At 36.5% G+C, this 26,795-nt stretch overlaps 1 protein-coding gene across 2 annotated transcripts in view; it reads left to right on the top strand.

Moving 5' to 3' along the window:
* The first annotated feature begins 780 nt into the window (after nucleotides 1-780).
* Nucleotides 781-26,795, top strand: part of CalpC (calpain C) — a 152,918-nt gene continuing 126,903 nt past the window's right edge. For both annotated transcript variants that reach the window (XM_083134997.1, XM_083134996.1), the window contains exon 1: nucleotides 781-1,165. The gene's annotated coding sequence lies outside the window, so the exon portion shown is untranslated. The remainder of the gene's footprint in view (nucleotides 1,166-26,795) is intronic.

Genomic DNA, 26,795 nt, shown 5'->3' with positions numbered 1-26,795 from the left:
CTTTGCATTTCTGCCACTTTTGGCTAATTTCTAAGATGAGTGATGATAGGATGAAATTGATGAAGGAACACCCACAAAGATATGATGAAAATGATGAAGGAACACCCACAAAGAATGCCCATGCCCATGGGCGTCCGCAGGATTTTTTCCAGGGAGGGGCAAGGAAGGTGTATTTTTTCCAGGGGGGGGGGGCAAACGAAGGCAAATTTTCCCCAAAAATAGAGTTGATCCCTAAGAAACGTTGCTTAAATTTGAATTTATGGTGTTCATGCAATAATTAACACATATTATTGTGTATAAAATGAAATTATATGTGTGAAATTCATATTTTTTGGTTGACTTTCATTTTCCAGGGGGGGCCACGGCCCCCCCTTGCCCCCCCTTCCGGACGCCCATGCCCATGCCCAGAGCAGGATTCGAACCAGGTTCATCTGGCGTCGTAGCACGCTCTGTGCTAACCACTCCGGCACAAAGGCCGACTATAATATTATTTAACCATACAATACATTAATAAATTATGTACAATATTCTTTACAAGAACAATTGCATTTTGCAACATTGCAGTGAAAATCGAATTTGATCAATTTTTCGGAAATAAATAATTTTTGTGCCGTGTAATTATTTTTCAAAGGGATAATGCTACCGAGGTGCCATCTCGCGTGAAAGTGTTGAAATACATTTCATCATATCAGTACGTGATTCCAGGTTTGTCCCACAGATGTCTCTGCGTAATGTAGGCTTCTCATGGTTCACGGCTCTAGCAGACGTGTTTCACCTGAAGGCAAACGAGGTGTTGCGATGCGAAGAATCGCAGGTAGCAAGTCAGTTTCGTAGACAGCCGAAAGGAGTAAGTGTCAAGTTGTGTGCCGCTGTTTTTCTTTCACGTAATGCAAAAAAATGGAATGTAGCTGACACAATAGTGCTTAGCACATGTAGTAGCGTACAGTTTTGCTCGTGCAAATGCAACAATAAACATCTACTAGATTTGTGTTCTAGTCAGTGATATGTGAGTGAATTCTACCGCACGGTATGTGTGTGTGAAGTGGGTTTGTTGGTGTACCAAATGAAACTACAGTCAAGGTACTCGCATACTGCACGTGGGTGCTGAACAGGTGTTTACGGTTCAGTTTAGACGAAGAGTTGTACACAAGGAACAATACGCCAGGTAAGGATATGATGTCATTTTATAACAGGAAGAAGGTTAAAGTGGTGTCTGTTACTTGCATGTTGACATGTAAATGGGTGCTTCTCTGCTAAGATCGTTGGGCGTCATTGACCGCGCAGGATTTGATTTCAAGGCCGACGGCCTGGTAGAGACGGTCAGTGACTGTATACTCGCCGGAAAGATCTTTTCGATTCCTTCCGTGATATCCGCAGGCGATATTTCTGCCCTCGAGGTTTATGTTAATATTTGATGTCAACAGCTGATCCAGTGTTGTCACAACTGTAGTGCAAGGCTACATTTTGTTTTTTGAGGCTAAGTCTTATATCAATGTCGGTAATTGTATTTAATAGGTCCAGTCTAGATATTTACTAATAGAAGTGTCTGCAGATAACAACTTCCAATTTTTGAAATATCCTCTAATTTTAATGAAAGCATATTTTTCTTGGTCTTGATTAATTACTTCAAATCAATCGGGATCAGAGCGGTAGGTAGAGATTTCTACGCCCCTGAGGCAACAATACAATTTGGCCCCGCCCTCCCAACCACCCTTTCTTGGGGTAGATTATGTTATGCAAACTTCATGACTCCTCAAGGAGTTCATATCAATATAACAATTCTGGTTCATTGCGCAATAAATAAATAAAAATAAACTATCTCTCAACTGTAGCAAACTGCATGCTAAAACAAATTGTCCCACCACTTTCAGCTATACTTGTTAGGCCAAGTTATCCACTATACTCGTTTCTAATATATTTTTTTTTTACATTCGGCGGACCTTCGTGGCGGAGTAGCGCAGCCACCTACGACCGAGGGGCTCCGGGTTAGAATCCCGGCCTGGACAGGGATGTTCTTTCCGAGTGTCCTTTCATCAATTTAATCATATCATCCTCACCTTCGCGATAAGCCAAAAGTGGCAGAAAAGCGAAGAAAATAATTCAATGAATCAATCAAAACCTTTAAACTTTAATGTCTCGTTTTTAACCCCGTACATCTGTGTGAAGTCCAGTCTCCCTTAAACTGTGAACAAACTCGAACAGGCGTGTAAATCTTCAGTTTACATAAAGCGTCCATATACTGTAGCCTAGGTGAGATTATCCAGTCAGTATCGTAGTCCCAAAACAATTTGATGGGAACAGATAAATATCCGGAGCGAATGAAGAATATAGAGAATGTCTTCAATTTCGTTAATTTTTGGTATACGAATTTGTTGTTAAAATGCGGGGGTCACGTGTAGGAATAGGGAAAAAAGCCAATATAAGTGGATTTTTTTTACAACTGTATCGCATTGTTTTAGGAACAAAATTTTAACTAAGCTTGCCTAACCTTACCGGAAATGGTTCGTGGGGCTATCCGTGAATGGTTTGTGGAGCACTAGCTTCCTCACTGCGCAAGACGCCATTTTTGTAGAAGAACGCTCGAACACCGTTGCCAAACTTACCTCTAATCGAAGTCCGCATTCCACATGTTCATCTACCTCGTTCAAGTAACGAAGCAACAATTAATGCTCTGCAAGTAACGACGGAACAGTGCGGCAACACTGTAGACAGCGCAACGAATGCCGAACGTCACTTGTTCATATAATCAAACATGGTTCCTATTTCTGTATGAAGAATGATCGCGGTAATGAAGAACGTAATTTTTCAACATATATAGACGTAAGTGTACAATTTTTTCACGTGACCCCCAAATCTTAACTCCAGATACATTACCAGGACTGCATATTTAGTCAGTATAAGAAGTAGGAAAGAAATTGGAGACATTCTCTGTATTCTTCATTCTTACCAAATATCCTTCCTGATTTGCAGAGAAAATTTATTAATGTTGGGAGAAATGGTTGATTGATTTGGTTTATTTTACTTCGCTTTTCTCCCACCTTTTGCTAATGACGAATATGAGAATGAGTGGTAATATGATGAAAATGTTGGTCACACACAGAATACCCATGCCTAGGACTGGATTCGAACTCGGAACCCCTGGCGTTGTAGCGCGCTGTTAACCACGTGTCAGTGAGGCCGGCGGGGAGAAGTGGAATTCATGTTCCACACTTTGAACCTTGGGAGTCACAGATCTGATTTCTAGAGCTTGCCGGAATGACGAGATATTTTAGGTGAAAGGAGCGTGTTTTCTTACAATACTTGAATTTTATATACACACGTAGCACTGGCGTAGCCAGGTATGGATTCACTGGGTGCAGGTTACTCACGAAACTTATCCGTCTCTGCAATGACAATTTTACAAGAACAAAAGTAGCGATTTTTATAAAAATACTTGAGTGGCGCTGTATCTAAAATTTAATTTCACTTTGGCTGATATGCAAGAACATGTAACTGAAACCATTGGCAAATGTTGTATAGGGTATGGACCAACAACTTCAATATAGCAGATCAACTACATTGAATAATATGATTTTATCAGATGCTCTATATTCCTACGCGCAAGATTCCTGCACCGCTGGCCTCTCTCAGAAGCCACGTGCATTTATTGACGCCGACTTGTTCTGACAACGATCAGAGAATAGGACAGACCATAGACATGGGACAGACACTGGTGTGATGGTTGCAGTCACACTGTATGAAGTTCACTGAACAAATGACTGTCAACGACAGTCAATTTTCGCAGCCATCGAACTGCATGACCGTGACATGTATTATCGGGCCACAGAGTTACCCTAATTAATGTAATTTTAATGATTTAGTTTCTAAAATAATATTTATGGTGTACGCAACTGTAATTTATAATAAATATCTATTTTTATGCATGAAAAAATATTCAATTTTGAACAAAAAGAAGTTGCTTCCAGTTTTTGTAAAGGAACAGGCAGATTGTTAAATTTTAACGATATGGTACTGTAAATTTCATGGTAACTTCTAACAGTGCAGAAATCTTTGTCGTTGGGAACAGAGCTTTCATTGGTTAGATGGTGATCATCTCTAATTCTAGCTATAACATGAACAAGTAGCCCTTTGTCCTTATTATTTCTGTCTCACTAATTCTCTCTTTCTCTGCTACTATATCGCTCTTCTCTCTTTCCTGTGTCTTACACCTCTCTCTCTCGTTCATTCTTTCTTTCTCTCCTCTTTCTTCTTTCTTTCCTTCTTCACTCTGTATCTTTCACTTCTCTCTCTCTGCGTCTCCAGTTTTCATTTATTGCGAAGATGAAGATGGAAGGTGATGAGATGAAGTAGATGAAGGGTTAATCACAAACAGGCCCGTACCCAGGTTTTTTTTGAAGGGGGCAAGCTCGAAATCATATATATATATAAAATTGTCATGAAATATATGTCAATTATTAAATAATTAATATCATTAATTAATTTATATACATATATAAACAGATTAATTTGCTACATTTATAAACTAGCAAATTAGTAATTCCTTTAATGACTGGTTCAAAATGTCAAGAAATTAGAAGATAGGTGAAATGTTTTTAATAAGTGTTAGATATTATTTAATTATTTATTTTTAAATAAGTGTGCGTTATTGTTCACATCTGCAAAATCGATTGCAAATTAAAGACAACTAGGTGGAGGGACAAAAAATGAGAAACTTGAAGAAGACATTAGTTTCCTATTAAATTAACATGTAAGTGCTATGTTTTATTTTCGATGAAAGGAGGTGAGAAGTAGAGGAGAAATGACAGGTACAGGTCGGTCTAATTTCTATGTCCCAGGGGCCTAGGGTGACAATGGCAACCACTTTCGCAGCTACGGTTCCATTTCTTACTAGTCCAATTTGATATAATTTTAAAATCTTATCTATGACTGTAGAAGTACGTTTTTATCCCTGTTACCAGCCCTAAAGAAAGAAAAAGAGAGAGAGAACAAGAGATGTATGCAACATTCACACACAGGCTGACATCATTCTTTTTTATTCCTTCTTTGTATGTGTTTATGATGTTATTCTTAGTAAAGTATCTTTGAAGTTCAAACTAATTCCTTATCTTTGTTGTTATAACACAAACTCTTACCCTCGGAAAATTTTAATGGGGGAAAAATTTTAATAGAACAAGATTGTTGGTGGCAAGGTGGAAGAGAATTCCGCCATGGGGATTCGTACTCTGAATGTGAATTAACCACAAAAAAGGACATTTTCTTATCAAGACTGAAGTTCGAAAAATGTCAAAACAGGGAGTAAATATGGTGAACTGTCTCGACCAAATTGGAACATTTAGTAGCTTAGCATAAATGGTTATAAAACTAAAATTACTAAATATAGTAGACTGCAGACTTCTGAGGTCTGCATCACTCCAGAGACAACCCATTCATTTATACAAGAAGAAAATCTAAATTCTTGCAAAATCTTAAAAAATATCAATGTTATTTTTGTAGGTTTGCATCAAAATATTTCATGGCTCGAGGGGGGCATGGCTCCCTTTCCCCCCCCCCCCCTGGGTACGGGCCTAATCACAAACACATTTGGACGGTACACAACACAACTTCCATAGAGGACTATACTGGCCATGGGTTCAGACGCCAGAACCTCGTTAGTCTACAAAATGCAATCCAGGGAAGTGAGGTTGACATTTGAGTGTTCTACGTGGAAGGATCACCCCTTACACACCCGAAAAGACGAGTGAGAGGATATCAGCATTAAGAAGAATCTAAACTCTCACGAATACTCTTTGAAATATTCTTTCACTTCAGCTCAGAACTAGTGTGAGAGTTTGTTCGAGGAAAATGAGGCCATATTTTAGCTATTTATCATTTACTAGCCTAATGTTATGCTGCTGCACTACTTCAGGACACAAAGAAGTACTAAAAAGAAGAAAAATGACTCTAGAAGTAAGAACGTGAAGCCAATTATTTTCAAATTACATCGACAGGCTATTATTGCTTTTCGATAATTAAAGTCTCTGCTTTGGCGCCGCTTCCCCTCCACCCCCACGGTGGAAACGCACAGAAGGGAATGTTGTTATTGTGGTTGTTTTTGTTCCCAAATCGAGGATACGAAGATTTTCTCCTTCCGGTGTTAAAGGCTAAACTTCATCCTTGAACTCGTAAATGCTTGATTTCCGGTTTTTCTCCTGTCATAATTGGGCTTAATTGTGAAAGTTTGGCAAGGAAAGAAGGACGAAAAAACACTTTCGATATTTAGTAGCTATCATCTGATGAAGCAAGAAAAAAGTAATAAATGTGTGTAGATGTACACGCAACGGCAATAGAAACAGTAGGCGAATTGACCATCACCATCAAATGATTTTACACAATGTGATTATAATGAACTGAATTAAAACGTCAATAAGCAAAGGACAATATACCTGCTCCGAATCAACATAATTTTATTCCTTAAAAATACACAGGATGTAGAATAAAACAGTAGTGAAAATTGCAATCGACAATTTGCCTACTATTATCTTGACAGCACAAACTAGGGTAAACCTTACCAAAAGCTTCTGCAAACGAGGTATGGAGATTTGACTTTATGCTTTGTCTGAGGCCTGACTCCAACCTAACCTACGTACTTGCATGTTTCCGTGAGAAAATTACTCCCAGTTATTATGTGCGTACGTGGAGTAGATTAGGTAGATCAGATTTGGTACTTTTGGTCAGGGACGTCCGCAGGATTTTTTCCAGGGAGGGGCAAGGAAGGTATTTTTTCCAGGGGGGCCAACGAAGACAAATTTTCCCCCAAAATACTGTTGTTCCCTAAAAAACATTGCTTAAATTTGAATTTATGGTGTTCATGCAATCATTAACACATATTATTGTGGCTAAAATGAAATTATATGTGTGAAATACATATTTTTTGGTTGACTTTCATTTTCCAGGGGGGGGGGGCACGGCCCCCCCTTCTGGACGCCCATGCTTTTGGTGTACGTTTTTGTCCTCTGCTGCATCGATCGACGAGGGAGGCCATTGACATCACTGGGAGAGAGGGTTCAAATCGGACAGTCGATCCCCTGGAAATAGTAATTGAACATTCCATTTTTTTAATGCAAATAACTTATTATTTTGTCCATATATAAGTAATGTTAAGTTAATTAATATTCTAGTATAATCATATTTAGCTCGACAACTTTAGTGTAAAATGCAGGAACCAAGTCAGAACTTCACATTTTCATATTCTATCACTTAAGCCAAGTAACAAATTGTTCTGTGGGTTTTCCATATTCCATGAACAAGATTTTTATGCGAGAGACCCTAAAACGGAAACTTCATGACTAAAATTTCCCTCAACGTCTTCAACGAATTGTGTAAGGTTATTCACAAACTAGAACAACTACGCATGTCAGTGTATTAATGGTACGAAATGTGAAAAAATTAAAGAAAAGCAGTTGTGCTAATATTGGTTTAATTTGCATCGATCGAATAGAAACATCTTCTCAAATATTTAATAATAATAATTATTATTATTATTACTGACAACAGAAACAATAATTTATACAAAATTTTAGTTTATTAGTGTTATTATTTATAGTATTCAATTTTATATCAACAGCTTGGCACCCCCTACAACATTTTCTGTTAAGCCAATGCGCGAGTCTTTAGTTCCACGTTTGTCTCTCCGAAATCCCAGATCAAGGCATAAAATGAAATTTTCAGACATCACTTGCGGAACTAGCCAGTCGATAGCCATGTAAACTATGGTTAAACATTTACATTTGAGGGGAAAATCCAGCATTTTTCCTATTAATACGACGGCACTATTCCGAAGATAAATCTCCAATTAGAAATATGATTGCAATCAAAGTTTTATCGCAACTCACAACGTAGACAGAATTCCCTGTTTCGAAAGATTTGTAATTGGATTGACGATAATTCTGCACGTGGTGTGTTGTTCTCTAAATAATGAATGGGCCGGGCGTGTTCAATTATTGACTTCCGATCAAAAGATCCCAGGGCATGGGTGTTCTTTGTGACTGTCCATTCATCTAATCATCATTCATCCTTATCTGCGCGATTAGCCAAAAGTGACAGGAAAGCGAGGCAAAATAACAAAAATACAAATAATACTAAGTAATCGATCGAGTAAATATAGCTATGTATACATGCACATTAACTATCACGTCTAAAAGTGACTCCAGATGAAGACGTTTGGCAGTAGCAGCAATTTCATAGAGTATCTAAATAACGAAATTAAGAAAATTTCATGTAAAAATGCGTATAGGAATAGGAAATTTACTTTTCCTAACTCTTTCTGTAATTAAATTATGAAAAAAATACCGGAGTGCACAAGTTACGAAATTCCTGAAAGACACAAGCAACAGACAGAGCAGTTGCATAATTTTGTTTCCTCGCGTCGATTCACATCGAGACGCTTCGCTTAGCATGAACTGTTTGTAGGCGTACGGGACTTCGTAATAAAGCTCTTTAATAGTACCTGAAAGCTTTTAAAACATATAATTAGCTAATATAGAATACGGTCTTTCATAGTTCCTAATTAGCATTGAATTCGGGATTTAGCACTAAATTTGTGAACTCCACTGACTTTGAAACCCACCCATACTCTTTACTCATACGTATATGGATATCTTAACCTTTGTATCATCTCTAAATTAACTATTCTCTGCCGGGTCTAAGAATGAAGTCAGTGTAAATAGCTGTGCAGGAATGTTGCTCGTACGAATATAGTACATGGATAAGCTACAATTTTATATAAATTGAAGTTGTGGAGCCTTGATAACTCGAATTTGAGGGGAAAATGAAAAAAATCGAGGTATCAAGGATTTCGACTTACCAAGGTTCGAGTTATTGAGGGCCAAAATCGCCGACTTCGAGTTATAGAGGTCTAAAGTTTCACCGACTTCATAACCTGCAACTTTTATGTACGTTACATATGTATCAACACATCTATAACACACACTAAGCACATTAACAATGATGGTTACATACACGGCAGGGTGGGGGAGTTCAAGTCCCGACACGATTGTTGTGCACGCTACACTTCGACTTACTGAGGACCGTGCGACTAAAACTTCGAGTTATAGAGGTGATTAGAATTTAACTGTGACTCAGAGGTTTTTCATAGTCTACCTTCGAGTTATTGAGCTCAAACAGCATCCCACAAACTGTACAAAAATTCGTCTTATCAAGGTTTTATTCAAGTTGTTGAGGTAAAATTAGTATTGAGTGTTATGGACAATTCAAGGGAATTACAAAAAATTCGACTTATCAAGGAATTCGGAATGTTGAGGTTCGATTTATAAGGTTCAACTGTATTAGTAGATGTTCAGCTACGACCAATACATTTACGGGAAAGTTAACACAGGAAGCAACAAATTGCGACCTTAAAGTAAAGAGACTCTATCTGCCAAGTCCTAATATTCTCAGGAGAGCTAGTTAAAGATTTGACTATGCACAGGGAAAACTAATTATTCCAACAAGTTGTGCCTCTGGCATTTGTATAATGATTCCTCACACTCTAATATATACAGGAAAATTAATGAAAAAATATTACTAATGTTCAGGTATTGCAACGACGAATTTGCAGTTAGAACATTTTTACTCCAAAAGTAAAGTAATACTTTATAAATAATAAGTAATAATAAAAAATGAGAGTAATAAGGTTATCACTTAAATATTCAAACTTTTTGCAAAAAAAGAAAGGTGAGAAATTAGTTATATTCTTCTGCATGAACTATGTACATATTAAGTAAATAAGATGTAAAAGGTGCAAAATAATACAAATTGTTTCATCCAAAACTATAAACCAATTACGTAAGAGTGTGATTTTGAAATAATGTTTAATAGAAAGTATTCACATGTGAGTCAGTTGAAAAAAGTAACCATGTTGTAAATAGTGTTGCAGTATATAATCTCAGTGGAAACACACAACGTTCATTTTAACATAACATGCTACTGCATGTCCTTCTGATAAGAAAATGAAAATTATTTGTACTCATTGGGACTAGATATCGCTTATTGACAACAAGACTGTAAACAAATGAAAAAAAAGTATCTTATAGGTAGGGAGACAAATTTATGGTAAATAAAAACTGAGGAGAGCGGTAAATAAAATGCTAGATCAGCGGTATATACCAGCGGTGTAAAAAAAATGCACACACTTTTTCATTATGAGAGGAAACAACATACCAAAGAGCTATAAATTGATAAACTACTTCATTTTTATATTCTGTACACATACACAAGTACTTAGCTGACCTACCAAAAAGAAAACATCAACACAAAATAACTTCCCTTCTAAATTGCATATCTCAAGTGATTTATTCATTGTATGTATTTAAAGGATATCCTTGCTGTCCAACAAATAAAATAATCACTACTGCACATACACAAACACATGTTGAAAATCACATGATGATAAACAAAATTCATTCATGACTGAACACAAATGACACCATTGTTTCCCTTGATGTGCGGGAACAGACTAATCTTATCGCTGCTACAGCTAGCAAGTTCAATGAAACTGGAATTTGAGTAGACATTCGGGGGAAGAAAGGAATGCAGCTTGACAGGGAGCGAAGTTTTCGAACTGAGATTATATGCACGGGAAATCCCAATTTGCATCGTCTTCCCGATGTGATCGAAGATAAAACGTTCTTCAGTTGCAAGTGGTAGGAAACTTTAGGCAAACGTTTCGTTACAAATCGACAGTTTGCGCGCACAACCTCAATTGCAGACTTTTGCGTGTTTTCTACTTAATTTGATGATATTTCACGGTTATTTCGCGAATAAAACTCATCCATATTTCATTTTTGGGGTGTAGTTACGTGCAGAAAGTTCAAAATTGCATATTTTTTTCACATTTCGCGCATCGCGAAAATTCAATGTCCCTACTTATAGGCTATGTTTCTCTTTAGCACCGTAGCAAAGTAACATTGGTCCACAGCCTGCATCCACTTCATCATATAAGTGAGATCTGACACTTTTTCTTTACTTTATTGCTTCCTCCCTACGTTGGAGGTTCCAATAGATGGATACATAGGAGATGAACGTTGTGCCATTTGTCTGGTAGTCACAAAGACCGGAAAAAAAGCATATAGAACTTTTCGAAGTTTCAAAGCATGATCTTTACGGAGTACAAAGAATGTAAACCAATGGTCTGCTTAAGGTCACAAACTCATTTTTGCACAAAAGTGCAGATAGAACCTTTTTACTTTAAGGTCGCGAAGTAGGAATGGAACAGTTTCTTAGAAGTCACGTGGTTTTGTTTTCATTAAATTCGTTCTTACAGTGGATGGAGAATAATTTGTTTCCATTTTCAAGCCACAATATGTTCAACCGTTTTCTTTTTTTTTTTGTTACTTACTTGTTTTCTGATTTTACTTCTGCTTTGAATATAGTACCCTGCTTCGGCTTGCGAGCTCTGGGTTTATGGTACCAGACCGACCAGTCACTCGTAAGTCTTAAGTTAGCTAATTTGTGAAACAAGAAATAAACCACTGATATCTAATTTTACCTTGTATTGGAAAAAATACACCTTAAAATCCAATAGTCACTACATTTTACAAAACCGTGATATCAACTTTTCTTCTAATGCTGTTCTTGTGCCAGAGAATGTGATGAGGGATTAAAAAAAAAAATATTTTAGCGACGCTCGTATCAAGTTTTAACAATCGCGGGAAACTCGCAACGCGAAGTCCGACGGCACTACTCCAAACCGAGGAAATCTTTTCGCGCCGAGAAAGTTAATGTTACTCCTTTTCTGTTACCCACCGCACTGTTCTCGTTCATTTTGCACCACTCACCCCATTGCAACTCTAAGTCTGTGATTGGTCTTTGCATAATCACACCATGCAATGTTATGCCAATAGCATTCAAGCTCTTTACTGCCTAGCGACAGCTTCTATTGCGCCACTATGCAAAACACGTTCACTGTAATCCAACACTCTTCCTACGCACTATTCCTGTTCCTCGTAATCACCCTTTCGTCCTACGTGTGCGTTATTTTACGTGACCCAAAGTAATCGGTCACAATCTGCCCCTCCCTGGGCAAAAATAAAAATTTCGAGTCAAAGGAGGAATTTTTATTTCAGTAGGTTGTTCCTAAATGATCAGTTTTATTTACTTTGGTCACAACTTCCTCGGTTGGTCATTCACTTTTTGATCACTCCTCGTATAATCACTACACACGCATCATCATTCCCTATCACCACATTGTGTTGGCAAAATTTATATTTAAATTTGACATTTATTTTATACAGCACAAAATATAAAAGTACAAGAGATAATATAAAAGTACAAGAGATTATACAATATTAGGTAAATCCCTTATTTTCCAATAATTAATACATAACAACATATCAAGTTCTTATGAAACACATTTCTCTAATTACACCAATAATATAACAAATACATAGGAACCTATATTCCAATTTTTATATAAAATATAAAATTATCTTTTTTTTTTTTTTTTTTTACATACAATAACTCGACAACACGCTTCCTTTCATTACACTTAAAAAAACCTAACATTCTTATCCTAAAAATTAACCTTTAAACATATTGACATTTATACAAGAAACTACACTACACTTTTTTTTTTAATCAACTAATAACTAAATATTCTTCAAATTCTCATTGAAAGCTCTAAAACTTAGTACCTTCTAAATTCAAATGAAAAGTATTTTTCGGTTTTCAAAACCTAGCCTATTACATTGGTAACATTCAATTTTTTTACAGTACTCGATTTTCTTTTCCCTTGAACATCTCCATAACTTAAGGTTTTCGACATGTTGGTCACTTACCAACTCCTCAGTATCACAATCTAATAGATCAAAAACTCCATTTCTAGTTTGTTTCATACAATAATAAGGCCCTCTAAACAAGTCAAAATATTTAGCAATCTTTTTATCAATTAATGAACTATGCTTATGAGTCTTTAAAAATACTAAATCACCTTCTACAATTTCAGTTCTACCTACTTCTTTTTCAGCATGTTTATCTACAAATTTTTGTCTTTTTTCACAAGTTTTGACTTTCACCATTTTTAGTTTATTACTCCAGTTGACATTAATTTCATTTTCGATTCCAAATTTAGCTTTCAAATTTCCATCAATCTGTTCGTTTAAATGTACTGAGACAGGAGCTTCTCCTAAAGTTTCATTTATGGAATAATTCAATAAGTTAACAATTGTACTAACATACAACGGCCAATCTTTATGCATGTCTTCACAATATACTCTCATGAGTCGGTTAATCTCCTGGTGAGCACGTTCTACTAAATTGGTTTTAGGATGATAACTGCTACAGTAATATATCTCAACACCAAACTCTTTCATTTTCTGTTTGAACTGTTTACTAATAAAACAAGACCCTCTATCGCAAATCAATCTTTTCGGTATACCCAAATGAACAAAGTAACAATTAACCAGCTTATCCAGAACTTTTTCTGTAGTAGCGTTTGGTATAGCGTAAGCAACTAAATACCTAGAAAACCCATCCAACACTGTTAACAAAAATTTCTCTCTACGAGGCCCAGTAGGCAACTGGCCTTGCAAATCTACAAATACTTGCTCCCTTACGGTATTAATGACATGCATACCCAATTTGGCTTTAACAGGGTGTTTATCTGGTTTAGTTTTAGCACAAATAACACAGTCATTTATCCAATTTCTCACATCCTTTCTCATCCCTCTCCAAACAAATGATTTCATCAGTCTATTTACTACTTTATCAACACCAAAATGTCCACATTGATCATGATAAACCTTAATCACATCCGCTACAAAAATTTTTGGCAAACACAATCTCCAATTTTCCAGAAAATGGTAATTTCTAGTCAACAGAACACCCTCTTCTAGTTTATAAAATTTGTTTACATTTATTATTCTTGATCTCATAAAATTTCCCTCTACATTTTCCAAAATACTAATGATTTCACTCAATCTCTCATCTTCTCGTTGCGCCTGTTTTAATTGTTCCTTAGAAAAAGGTAAATTTTCAAGTTTCAAGTTACCAATTGTGTTAACAAACACTTTTTCTATTTCAAATTCCGGGTGGTTTCTTGACAATAAATCAGATAAATTATTTTCCACTCCTCTAACATAAGTTACTTTAAATTTGTGTTTTCCTAATTCTAACGACCATCTACACAATCGCAGATTCCAGTGTTTAGCGGAATTCAGCCATTGTAGTGCTTTGTGATCAGTTAAAACCTCAAACTCCAGACCTGATATATACATTTCAAATTTCTTTATGCAAAATAACACTGCTAGACATTCTAATTCAGTAATGCTGTAATTTTGTTCAGCTTTAGTCAATTTTCTACTTACATAGTGTATCACCTTCTTACATTCACCCTCCATTTGAAACAAATAACCACCAATAGCGACTGAAGATGCATCACAACTAATATAGAATTTTTTGTTAAAGTTAGGGTGACATAACATGGTTTCATTAGCAATTACCTCTTTCATTTTATCGAAACTTGATTGTTCTATGGCTCCCCATTGCCATTTCTTATTTTTATGCAACAAATCAGCTATAGGAGCTATAATATTGGAAAAATTAGGTACAAATCTCTTCAACCATGTGAAACTTCCCAGTAACTTCTGTATCTCCTTTTTGTTTCTAGGTTCTTGCAATTCTAAAATGCTTTTTACTTTTTCAGGATTGGCCCTCACACCAGAACCAGAGATAAGGTGTCCTAAGAACATAACTTCCTTTTTACAAAATTCTGTTTTTCTTAACTTAACTGTCATTCCAGCTTCGTGCAATTTTTTCAATACAATTTGCAAATGTTTTACATGATCTTCAAAAGTACTATCAAAAATTAATAAATCGTCAACATATATTATACAGAATTCTGACACATTTCCCAAAACATGATTCAAAGCACTAGTAAAGGCAGAAACGCCAGTCGTAATTCCAAAAGGTAATTTCCTAAATTTGTACATTTTCCCCTCAAAAATAAATGCTGTACATGCCTTACTATTTTCTGTAAGTGGTATTTGAAAATAACCTGCCGACAGATCAAGAGAGGTAAAATACGTCTTTCCATTGAAATTTAACAAAATCTCATCTAATTTAACTACTCTGTTTTGTTCTAGCCTTATCTTTTGATTGGTTGCACGAAAATCTACCACAACTCTTTTTTCATCACTTCGAGGCTTAGGCACTACCAAAAGTGGATTTAAATATGGTGAGTGACCCAATTCTACAATATCATCTCTCTCCCACTGCTCAATTTGTCCTCTCACTTCATTTTTCAATGCAAAAGGTACAGAATAGAATTTTCCCACAACTGGTTCATCGTCTATTAGCTTGATGTCATATGTAAACTTATTACAAGTGCCCGGTCTATCAGAAAAAAACATCTATTAGAGGAGACAACGCATCCAACAACTCCATCTTTTGTTTACTAGTTATTTCTCCAGAAAATTGTATTCGTTCCCGCAAATCATTTATTGTAGCATCTCTTTGGTCTTTAACTTTCGTAGTTAGCAACACTTCAGCTCTCTCAGTATATTTCAAACAATCATCTGTCTCCACTTGTACGCGACTCACATTGGCTTCCTTTTCACATTCTTCCTCTTCATACTGTGTGGGTAAAAACTTAATAACGTTTCTTCCAACTTCTGTATTAAAAAACATCATCTTTTCTTGAAAGTCTAACACCCCTTCTATTGTAAACAAAAAATCGCTTCCTAATATCACTGGTAGATTAAGATCTTTAACCACTACAAACTCCATCAATAATTCAGCTCCTTCCAGGTTAAGTATAGTCACTGTTTTTCCTAGCACCCTAGATTTCTTTTTTCCTGTGTAGTCAATCAAAATTAAATTATCTACTTTTGTTAATGAAGGTCTTGTCACCTCAGATGTGACCTTTTTCCATGTCTTCTCGGACATTATCGAAATCATACTTCCGGTGTCTACTAAGCATGTCACTTGAAGTTTATTGACCTCAGCTTTCACGCAGACTGAATGTTTAATCTTTCTTCTGTTAGCCGAACTATTCAAAATTTCTTCCTTAAATGCACTATCTTCATCCACTAAATCTTCATACCACCTCACGTCAATTTCACACACTTGTAATAAACTCTTTTCAAAAAGCATTACAAATTCTCTCATTGCTAGTTCATTCCAATGCACCAAGTCTTGTCGATAATTATAACCATTTCCCATCGTCTTCTCATATTTATCTAAGTTAATTTCTCCGTTATCCTTCAAAAACAAACTATCTAGGCTGAGCACTTGAACTTTTTCTCTTTTTCCCAACTCTTTAATCACTCTGTTAAAGAATGTAAGTTTTTTCCAATGATCATAACTGCTATCATTCGCCACTGCAGGCACAGGGGGAACCGTACACAAAACAATCCCTTGACTCTTATTCTCCAATAAGTCTACTAACTCTACGTAGGATTTCTTAAAATCTTCCTTTTTTCCTCTTTTTAAGACATCATTTGTACCTATTAAAACTAACACTTTATCGAACTTGATGCTATGCTCTATTTTCCTTAATTTTTGTAACAAGTCATCAACTTTACACCCACTCTCACAGAAACCGACATATCTTCTTCCTTCTCCGTTAAATTTCACTGATCTGGTTAACACAACGTTCGCAAATCTCACTAATTGACTGTCTCCCATCAATTCATAATCTTCAAGTACACAATTTTTCTCAACTTTTTCCACTGCTGTTCTTTGTATACTATTCTTGCACTGATTAGCACTAAAACCCACTTTATTATCTTCTTTCTTAAACTTATTCAGCGTTTCATCTTCCACTGATTTCTTTGATTCGAAGTCAACTATAGTTGGTGAGGTGCAACTTTTTCTTTTACTTCCATTTTTCAGTTTATTTAGTAAAATACGAAGACAATTCCCGACTTTCTCAAAATTAGGAACACATTCACTACACAAATCACTAGGAGACAATTCCTTATTGTTAACTTCCTCCAAAAATGTTTTCAACTCGCCTACTTTAGTTACTAACTTCTCCCTCAATGGAGGCTCATGAACTTCAGCTTTCACAACTAATATATCATTCATTTCTTTCTCGGGGTTATTTTTACTATTTTTCACTACATCACTGTAAAGAAACGTTTCATTTACTATCGTCTGTCCGTTATCAGTTCTATTTTCGGTTCTTATTTTATCAGTCACTATCCGAGAAAAATCACGTGACTCTTCCATTACTCGTTTTTTGAACTAGTACGGCTTGCGGTAGAGTTATTAAAACCTTGGCCATTAACCGGTACATTTCTAGAAATTTCCTTTCCTTCCCTATTTCCTAAACTATTTCTAGTTTGATCTTCCTGTCTTCTCTCAAAGTATTCATTTCTTCGAGGTGTCGGCGAGAAACGAGCTTGCTGTGCAAATCGCCCTTGGTCAGGAAATGGCGCTGTTCTAACATTAGTAGTTACACTTCCATTATTTCCCAGTGGAGTTATTCTATTTTGTCCATAAAAATTTCTAGTGTTTCTTTTGACTTCTACGTTCCTCACAGCAGATCTCCCTTCATTCTGCCTGGCTCCTCTCACTTCACCTCTTCTTTCTTCTGTCATTCTTTGTCCTGAGTTTTTCTGTCCAGCCCACAAAATTTCATGCCTTCTTATAATGTCTGCAGCCGAATTCAAAGTTTTGCATTTTGCTGCCAGCAACATTTCTCTTAGTCTAAAAGGTAACTGATTAGCGACCAAACTAACACACTTGTCTTCTGAAAGTGAAGATTGTAGCAATTTCAACTGTCTCACATTATCCCAGTAGAATTCTTCCATTGCTTTTCCGCGTCCAGGTATAAATTTCTGCGTTAATATCTCTGTCAATTTTGTAGATTTCACATCTTCAGATTCAAACTTCCTTAAGAACTTCTTTTTGAAGTGCTCATAATCACTGTACTTAGACTTAGTTTCTAAGAACCATAACTTTGCTGTCTTAGTTAACACAAAAGGAAGTACATGTAAATACTGATATTCCTTCACTCCCATTAAAGTTAAACTTTCTTCGAGATCTTGCAAGAATTCAGACGGTAGCAAGTCGTCCATTTCACCTGAGAACTTTTTCAACTTTGTTATATCACTATACTTGATAGGGCTTTCCTTTACTTTCTCTTGCTTTCTCTTTTCCTTTCTTCTATTTCTTTGTTCCTTCCTTCGATACGTCTTATTATAGGAATCGGAGTCCTCCGAGCTGGCACTCGTGGAAATACGTACCTTACTCCTAGCACCTTTCTTCAAACTTTCTTCATCACTTTCATCACTACGAGACGACTCGCTTTCTTCGTCACTATCACTCACTCTTTCTTTCTTAATCACCCTTCGTACTGGTAGTTTAACAACACTTCCGCTAGACTTTTCTACACTACGTCTATCTCTACGATCCCTACTTTCACTACTTTCACCGGCAAATTTCAAAACTTTCTCTACACTTTCACCCGTCATTTCTTCATTTCTCTCAAAAACTAACCCTTTAAAACGCTTCACTTCTTCCTTAAGAGCATCGATTCTGTTATGTATTTCTCTCTCACTTTCTTCCAATTTATTTTCAAACACTTCAACACTTTCTTCGTTATTCCTTTCTAACAAAAGCATTCTTCTTGAAATAACCTGAACCTCTTTCTCTATCTCTCTTTGTTGCACTTTCAACAATTCATTTTCACTTCGCAGAGTATCACATTTCAATTCAAGGTCACCTCTATTTATTTTACACTTATTCTTAACATTACTCAATTCTTCCACTTGTATCTCTAATTTTCCTTCTGACTTTCCCACTGCAATTCCAATTTCTTTCTTCATCTCTTCATGCGCCTCGTTACACCATTCACGATGCAACCGCAACTCTTCCCTAACACTTTCCACACTAACTATTTTACTTTCTAACACTTGAAAACGCTCGATCATTTCACTCTTATCTTCTTCACTTTGTTTCGCCATACATTCTAACTTCTCGTTTTGTTTTTCAAATTTCGCATCCATTTTCTCGGAGTTCACTAACAACCGTCGGAGCATTTCCATCACATTTGCATTAGTCATATCATCCCTTTTCTGATCTTACGACACTACATCCTCCCCCCCTGATTCATTTTTCTCTGCGCCACTGCACTTTGCACATCTAAACACTTTTCCCTTCTCATTCACAAAAGACTCGAACTCAACATCAGTCATACTTTCACATGATTTGTGCTTCCAAAGTTTACACTCGCTACATTCTATGCTTCCGTCTTCGCTCAGCATCTTGCCACAACACTCTAAAGTAATGTCCCAGTTAACTTCAGGGGCGTCGTCTCTTAATTTAGGGGCAACAGACTTTCTTCTAGCCATTTTTTTTAATTAAACACAGCACCACAACACTCAGGACAAAAAAAAACATAACGCTCTCCTGGCTAGTCGATGCACAACGTCACTTTTCCTCCAGCTGTGATTGAGAACAACAAGGTCAACACAGATATAAACAATCAAAACTATTTGCCTCCTCTCAAACACTACACAGTTTATCCAACTCACTAGGAAATGTAAGGCTCTTACCCGATGAATTTACAAAATTTAGAAGTAAATTTGGGATAATTAAGAATTTAGAAATTTAGTGAGATTAAAACTAACTATCCCGGGTTTCGGCACCAATTTCAACCGTTTTCTTTTTTTTTTTGTTACTTACTTGTTTTCTGATTTTACTTCTGCTTTGAATATAGTACCCTGCTTCGGCTTGCGAGCTCTGGGTTTATGGTACCAGACCGACCAGTCACTCGTAAGTCTTAAGTTAGCTAATTTGTGAAACAAGAAATAAACCACTGATATCTAATTTTACCTTGTATTGGAAAAAATACACCTTAAAATCCAATAGTCACTACATTTTACAAAACCGTGATATCAACTTTTCTTCTAATGCTGTTCTTGTGCCAGAGAATGTGATGAGGGATTAAAAAAAAAAATATTTTAGCGACGCTCGTATCAAGTTTTAACAATCGCGGGAAACTCGCAACGCGAAGTCCGACGGCACTACTCCAAACCGAGGAAATCTTTTCGCGCCGAGAAAGTTAATGTTACTCCTTTTCTGTTACCCACCGCACTGTTCTCGTTCATTTTGCACCACTCACCCCATTGCAACTCTAAGTCTGTGATTGGTCTTTGCATAATCACACCATGCAATGTTATGCCAATAGCATTCAAGCTCTTTACTGCCTAGCGACAGCTTCTATTGCGCCACTATGCAAAACACGTTCACTGTAATCCAACACTCTTCCTACGCACTATTCCTGTTCCTCGTAATCACCCTTTCGTCCTACGTGTGCGTTATTTTACGTGACCCAAAGTAATCGGTCACATATGCATTTCAATTTTGATTTTGACGGGAAAAGTCGAGGTCCTGGTTTGATTTATACGTATTATTGTCGTTCATTTGCATCACTTTTCTGCACTGTTATTGGCTGCGATGAACATGAATTAGGTAACAAGTAAGTGACATCCATATCTTTCAAACCTCGAGTTCCTGGACTTTTTAGCGCGGTACAGTAGTAGACACACTCCGCCACTGTCATTAGTGGGTGAATTGGATTCATCTTATTTCCTCCCAGACCAAGATTTCATTTCCTGGCGATTTTTCTGCACTTTTTATTCCAAGCGATTTTAGCACAGATTGATTTTAGCGTGACTCTGTCGTATCAAACGAGTACGTGCTTATGTCACTGAAGCGCGAAGTTAACATTTCCTCCTAGGGCAGCGGTTCTTAAGGCTCCTTCATACATTGACGAAAACGCGCAGTGCAGACGTTCCGTTTTAAACAGATTTTTCAGTTACGAGCAAAGATAGGACCTCCGGGTTTATTTTCTATCCTTCAGAAAATATGGCTGCGTAATTCCTACAAAGCAGAAATTTAAAAAAAATACCCTGCTTAATAAGTAAATTGGGCATAAAAATGGGAAAAACCGTAATTTTCACATGCAATTATCTCGTTAACCACACAAGCTTATGGAAAACTGTTTTGTTGGGGCCATGCAATGTTCATTGTACTTGACATTAACATCATCACTCTAGAAGTCAGTTTTCCTATTTTGAGACTGTTTGAGGAAAACGAAACCTTTGCAATACGTAAAAGTGTCCCTGCACTGTGGCGACATCTCGTGCAGATAGTTAGAAGCGTTCTAAAACCCACCCACATTAGAACGCGGAGGGATACAACAAAATAGCTCGTGAAGACAAAACACGATCGCAAGAGACAGGGAAGTGTGCTTGCGTCAACTGGACGTGTTCAATTGCAAAATATGGGTGACGGCAGCAAGTGTGTTTGGCGTAAGATGTGGGCTCCGAGAAAATCGTCTGCTGCAGAAACAACAATGAAGTTTCAAGCGCTACAAAATCGCCGGCAAAATAAGGGTTCAGAATGAAATATAACATAATACCTATCCGTTTACTACATCATCAAATGGGGAAGTATTTATCGCTTTCCATTAGACGTTTACATTGTACGTACGTAAACCAGTAACGTTATTTTGAGTAATTCAATTAAACCGGTGTCCTTGGCAAATATTACGCTATAATACGTAGAACAAGTTTGCTGGGGGTCCGGACCCCCCCCCCGAAAGGATTATGAAGTACTAAAATTAAATAATATAAATATACTCCTTTAGCAATATTTGCCTATTCGATGGATAATTTCCTCTTCCTCTGAACGCGTATTGGAGGGAAGGATTATAGCTATAAATATAATACGGCTTTGAAGTATAGCACCCGAAATACTTATCAAGTACTACTATTTTTACTCTGAATATTTTGGAAGGCAATGATTAGGATTGACATCATAAGGCTTTGAAAGACATAGATTTATTTAGGACGTCTGGACCCCCTCCCCCAAATGAAAAGATTACCAAGTAATAAAATAATAACAATACTCGTTTAGCATTTGTTGTATATGATGGTTGTTAGCTTTATCTGAAGAGACTGAACTTATTGGAAGGCAGGGATTATATTGGGATAGCACGGCTTTGAATGATATTACAAAGAAGGTTTATGCATACTACAACTCATAACCATATGTATACAATATCTATCAGAAACTTCACTGTATCTAACATTTATTTCGTTATGCAATTATCGAAATTAAGTGTCCCTTTTCTGTCAAACATGTAACACCTGCACATGCCATCAAGACGAAGAAAGTAACTTTCTGGAAATTGTACGAAGAGCTTAACGCCAATATCGTGAACACCACACATAATTACTATTACCACGTGTAGGGTAATAGTAATTATTACACGGAGAAGGTACTGTATCTTTGGTCTGTGGACACAGAAAGGTGTTAAAATAGAATACATCCAGAGAGATGATCAATTCTGGAAGAAGAATATGGAAACGCAGCTACAACAATTCTATGTTGAGTGTCTACTACCAAAACTTGTCTATCCACGGCACACATGTTCAATGCAGATCCGAAATCCCACGAGAATAATCCAAGCCCAAAATAGAAGGGAAGAAAAAAAACCACCGGCAAACTGATCAAGAAGGAGAATCTTTCTAAACGAGATAACTTTGTAGGTAACGTATGCACTGTTTGTGGCAAGTAGTACAAAATTCACCCTCCCCCATATGTGTGTGTGTGTATATATATATATATATATATATATATATATATATATATATATATATATATATATGGGGGAGGGTGAATTTTGTACCCCCCCAAATGCAAAACGTTCCTTGCGCCACTGTTCACATACAACGATGCCCAGGCTAGGATTCGAACCCGGGACCCCTGGCGTCGTAGCGCGATGTGCTAACCACTCCGCCACGAGAGCCGGCAATACATTCTTTTTATTATATACACACACACACATACTACTTCAAACCAAGTGTCACAATAATAATAATTATTATTATATTTAATTAAATTAAAATATTAGTTAAATATATAAATTAATTAATAATGAATTATTATTATTACATGAATAGGTAAAATATAGTAAAATAATATAGATATAACAGCACGTATTCATTATCTAGCTTACGTGTAGTTAAGATCGCCAAGATTTGCATAAAAACAACTGCTCTGGCAAGGAATTTAATGTCAAATAGAAAAATAATTGAATATTTATTAAATAACAAAAAAGGAGTTGGATCCAATTAATGAAAAGTAAAGTTCCTGATTAATATTTTATGGATGATATTAGTAGTGTCCATAAATGTTTGGAACCCTTCAAAGCTGTATGCGTCAAATTCCTTACCTTCCAATAAGTTCAGTGGCACTAATCATGGAACAAAAACTAAACAATATTTTGATTATTTACTTTTACTACTTGGCAAGTCTTTCGGGGAGGGGGATCAGGAACCCCCCCTTAAATACGTCCTTGATATCTAAGTATAATGTTAAATATTATATTTTAGAACAACACACACGAATGTCCTGTTATTTAATGCATATTTTGCATAAATATTTTTTTCTTTGTTTTTCTTAGAATTTTAAAAAAAAAAACAGATTTTAAAACCAGATAAAAATTCTGAAACATATAAAGCTCTGGACCTCGTTCGGGGTTTGTTTTAATTTAACGGAACGGAAAATCAGGAGTTTCAAATGTGAAAATTGCGAACAAAGATACATCTATTCATTTTAATGCAGGTTGAGATTAAAGGGGGTGAGGAGGATCTTGGGCCACCCCAACCAGGAATAATCATCTCCCACCCAATGGATATAGAAATTACATTATTAAATATATAATACTTATGAAGTTCCACTTCAGTTCTTTTCATTCTAATTTTAAAGTGCCATAGCTACGCATAAAAATATCTTAAACAATTTATGGCAGATGTGTACCACATCCAATGCCTTTTAGAAGCCATGTATTTGGTATTTTCTCAGACACCTATAGGGCGTTGTATTAAAAAAGAAAATAAAACTAGAGTTGAGATGGTTCCCGATCAACTCGTAAGAAGTCTAAGTCTGAAATATTTGTGAAACATTTGACAAAGCATTTATTTCTTATATAATTACAATTAGCTGTACCTAATGACACTCTACAAGCACTTTATCATTACATATACAAAACCGAAATCCTTCAGATCTCAGAGGAAACAAGGAAAGTTATATGCTCAAGATTTTTTTTCTTCTTTTCAATCGTTGGTGGACAATATGAAGAGCCGGCCAAGGTTTATTTTCGTATGTAATGGTATTAAATGCAGGTGCATGCGTGTGTTTTTGGGTGACATGTCAATTTCTCGTTTATGTGAAAAGGTAAACTTTAATGTAAGCAAAAGCATGTGCGCGTCACAGTTAAAGATTTTCGCATCTACAGAGAAAATCCAAAACGCATTCCCACCTCGCCGGCCTCCGTGACGATGGGGGTTAGCATAGCGCGCTATGACGTCAGAGGTCCCAGGTTTGAATCCCGGCCTGGACATGGGTGTTATTTGTGAGTGTATATCAATTTCATCATATCATCACTCATCCTCATCTTCGCGATTAGCCAAAAGTGGCAGAAATGCGAAGTAAAATAAATAAAATAAATGAATCAAACACCTTGTGAATCCATCCAATCCAAAATATACCAATAGAACCTGAAGTGAATCTCATTTATGTCGTTCATTCATCTGACTAATGTAATGTACAGTTTGACTTTAGGGTTTAACTTAAAATGGCGTTGTGTTTGTGTTGCATTCGATATCACAATTAGATTATAAGCAATTAATATCCAATTATAAGTATATCCTAATACATAGGTAAAAAAAAGTCCCCCTGATAAAGTCGCAAATTGCATCCTGTTTAAATGTGTAGGAAAAATTTAATTTCGCCTAGGAATGATATCGCTATGCGATGAGTCGAGAATTGTCACAGCCTCATCTCATCTCCTGTGTGGTGAGGTCCTTCTCGTTCTTGTTTGTGCTTATTTTTGTTTCGGTTTCCACTCTGAAGTTATTAAAACTTATTCTAGATTCACTTCATGCTCAAATAGGCTAATCGGGACTCTATTTCCAAAAAAAATCTTAAAATATACGTTTAAGTATAGTTTTCCGTACACCATCTTACAAAGTTATGAAAAATATGGGTGAGGTACAGGAGTACATTGCACCCCCCAAGTTGGTCTGTCGTGTCTCGTCTCGTTTGTGTAAATATTTCGTTTCGAAAAATTACATTTTAAACATTCAAAAGAAAATGGAGTCAGTCATATACTCTTCTGATGAAGATTTGTATCTTATCTTCGAATCGACGAGACCACTTCTTTAGCATTCGTCTGCAGCATGATATTCTGAGAGCAAATATGGTTCCATCGTTCCACACACATTTTAAACAATTTTCATCTCCTTAAGGAGGTTACCAAGAACACAGGTCAATGAACTAACTAGTAGCAAGCACAATGTAGTAGAATAAGTTTGCAATGGATTGAATTTCTGTGGTAAGAAAGATAATGCTCATAAATTATAAACAATATACACTTTTTTTATTCGGTGAATTGAAAATAGGTTCTTTTAACAGTAGCACCTTCCGTCTGCTGTAAAATTACCAAAGGGGGGTACAACTCGATACGGGGGTACAGTACCCCCTTTAGAAATTTGGGGGTACAGAGTACCCCTGTACCCCTGTACCCCCCCCCCCCCCGTTCCTGTATGTGAGTGTTCATTCATCATATCATCACCATCTTCGCAAATTAGCCAAAAGTGGCACAAAAGGCGAAGTAAAATAAAGCAAATCAATCAATCAATCAAAAAACAATGTATTGGTATTATTACTATAAATACTAAAATCTAAACGAACTTGAAACACCTCGCGACAAAATTCTGCGTACGCCAATTATAGTTACAAAAATTGTAATTTTTATTTAGGAACTGTAGGTACAAAATAGGAGCAGTTTCCGATTTTTCTTTCATTGCTCTTTATGGAAGATTAAAGAGAGGGGGAGAGAGAGAGAGAGAGAGAGAGAGAAAGTGCCTTTTCCCCTCCCTGCCTCTCCCACATAATGATATATCCAAGATTCAAGACATGAAAGCGCGCGGCTGTGTTTACTATCTTCCATTTCATGAATGTTTGAGAATCTTTTTTCATCAAATTACAGATTTACTATCCATGAAAAATTCGTTAAGTGTTAAAAGAACGATAATTCACGTGCTTTCTTCGCTCGCCTGCGCGCCAGATTGTCAACTGCTTCACAACAAACAAATTCTCTTCCTTCCACCCTTGCAAGCGATTGCGTAAGTTTCCTCTTAGGTACCCACCCCACTCCAACTGCTCTCCCGTCAGCCGTGAACAGTAAACAGCGATTGCTTACCTTCAACGATCTCATATGAAGATCTGTTTCCATGTGTAGGTAATCTTTTTTTCTTTTTTAAAATCATTTCGCTGTTTCTTTAACATAACTTGTGTAGGTTCGTTAGGGACTATTTACTGTGTCGGAGCTCTACGAGGAAGTAGAAGCTGAGACCCAAGCAAACTGTGAAGACTGCCAATCTCGTGACGTACTCGGTTACGTCCGAGATACGTTACAGAGTAAGCCACGCAAAAACCAACCCACATGACCCTCCTTTTTTCTTCTTCTTCCTCTTGGTCCACGTACTACTGCTGTTGCGGAAATCGAAAAGTAGACTGTTGTTATTAATTAATTCCTAAGTACACAGATTTAACAATAAAATATGTTTCACGGTTTGCGGGAGGTAAAATCGTGACACTGTTTTTTAATCGTTTTATTACTATTTATTATATTGTTTATAATACAAAATATTAAATTCACTATATGTGTGAGCCAACAGTTACTTGAATCCGTACAGGTTTCTTCCATTTTCCTTTACTATACAATTTGACGATACTAC

This window comes from Lepisma saccharinum, chromosome 14 (assembly GCF_977018435.1).
Source record: "Lepisma saccharinum chromosome 14, izLepSacc3.1, whole genome shotgun sequence".
Lineage (NCBI taxonomy): Eukaryota > Metazoa > Arthropoda > Insecta > Zygentoma > Lepismatidae > Lepisma > Lepisma saccharinum.
Note: the sequence above shows the minus strand (reverse complement) of the source record. Positions and strands in the feature narration are given on the sequence as shown.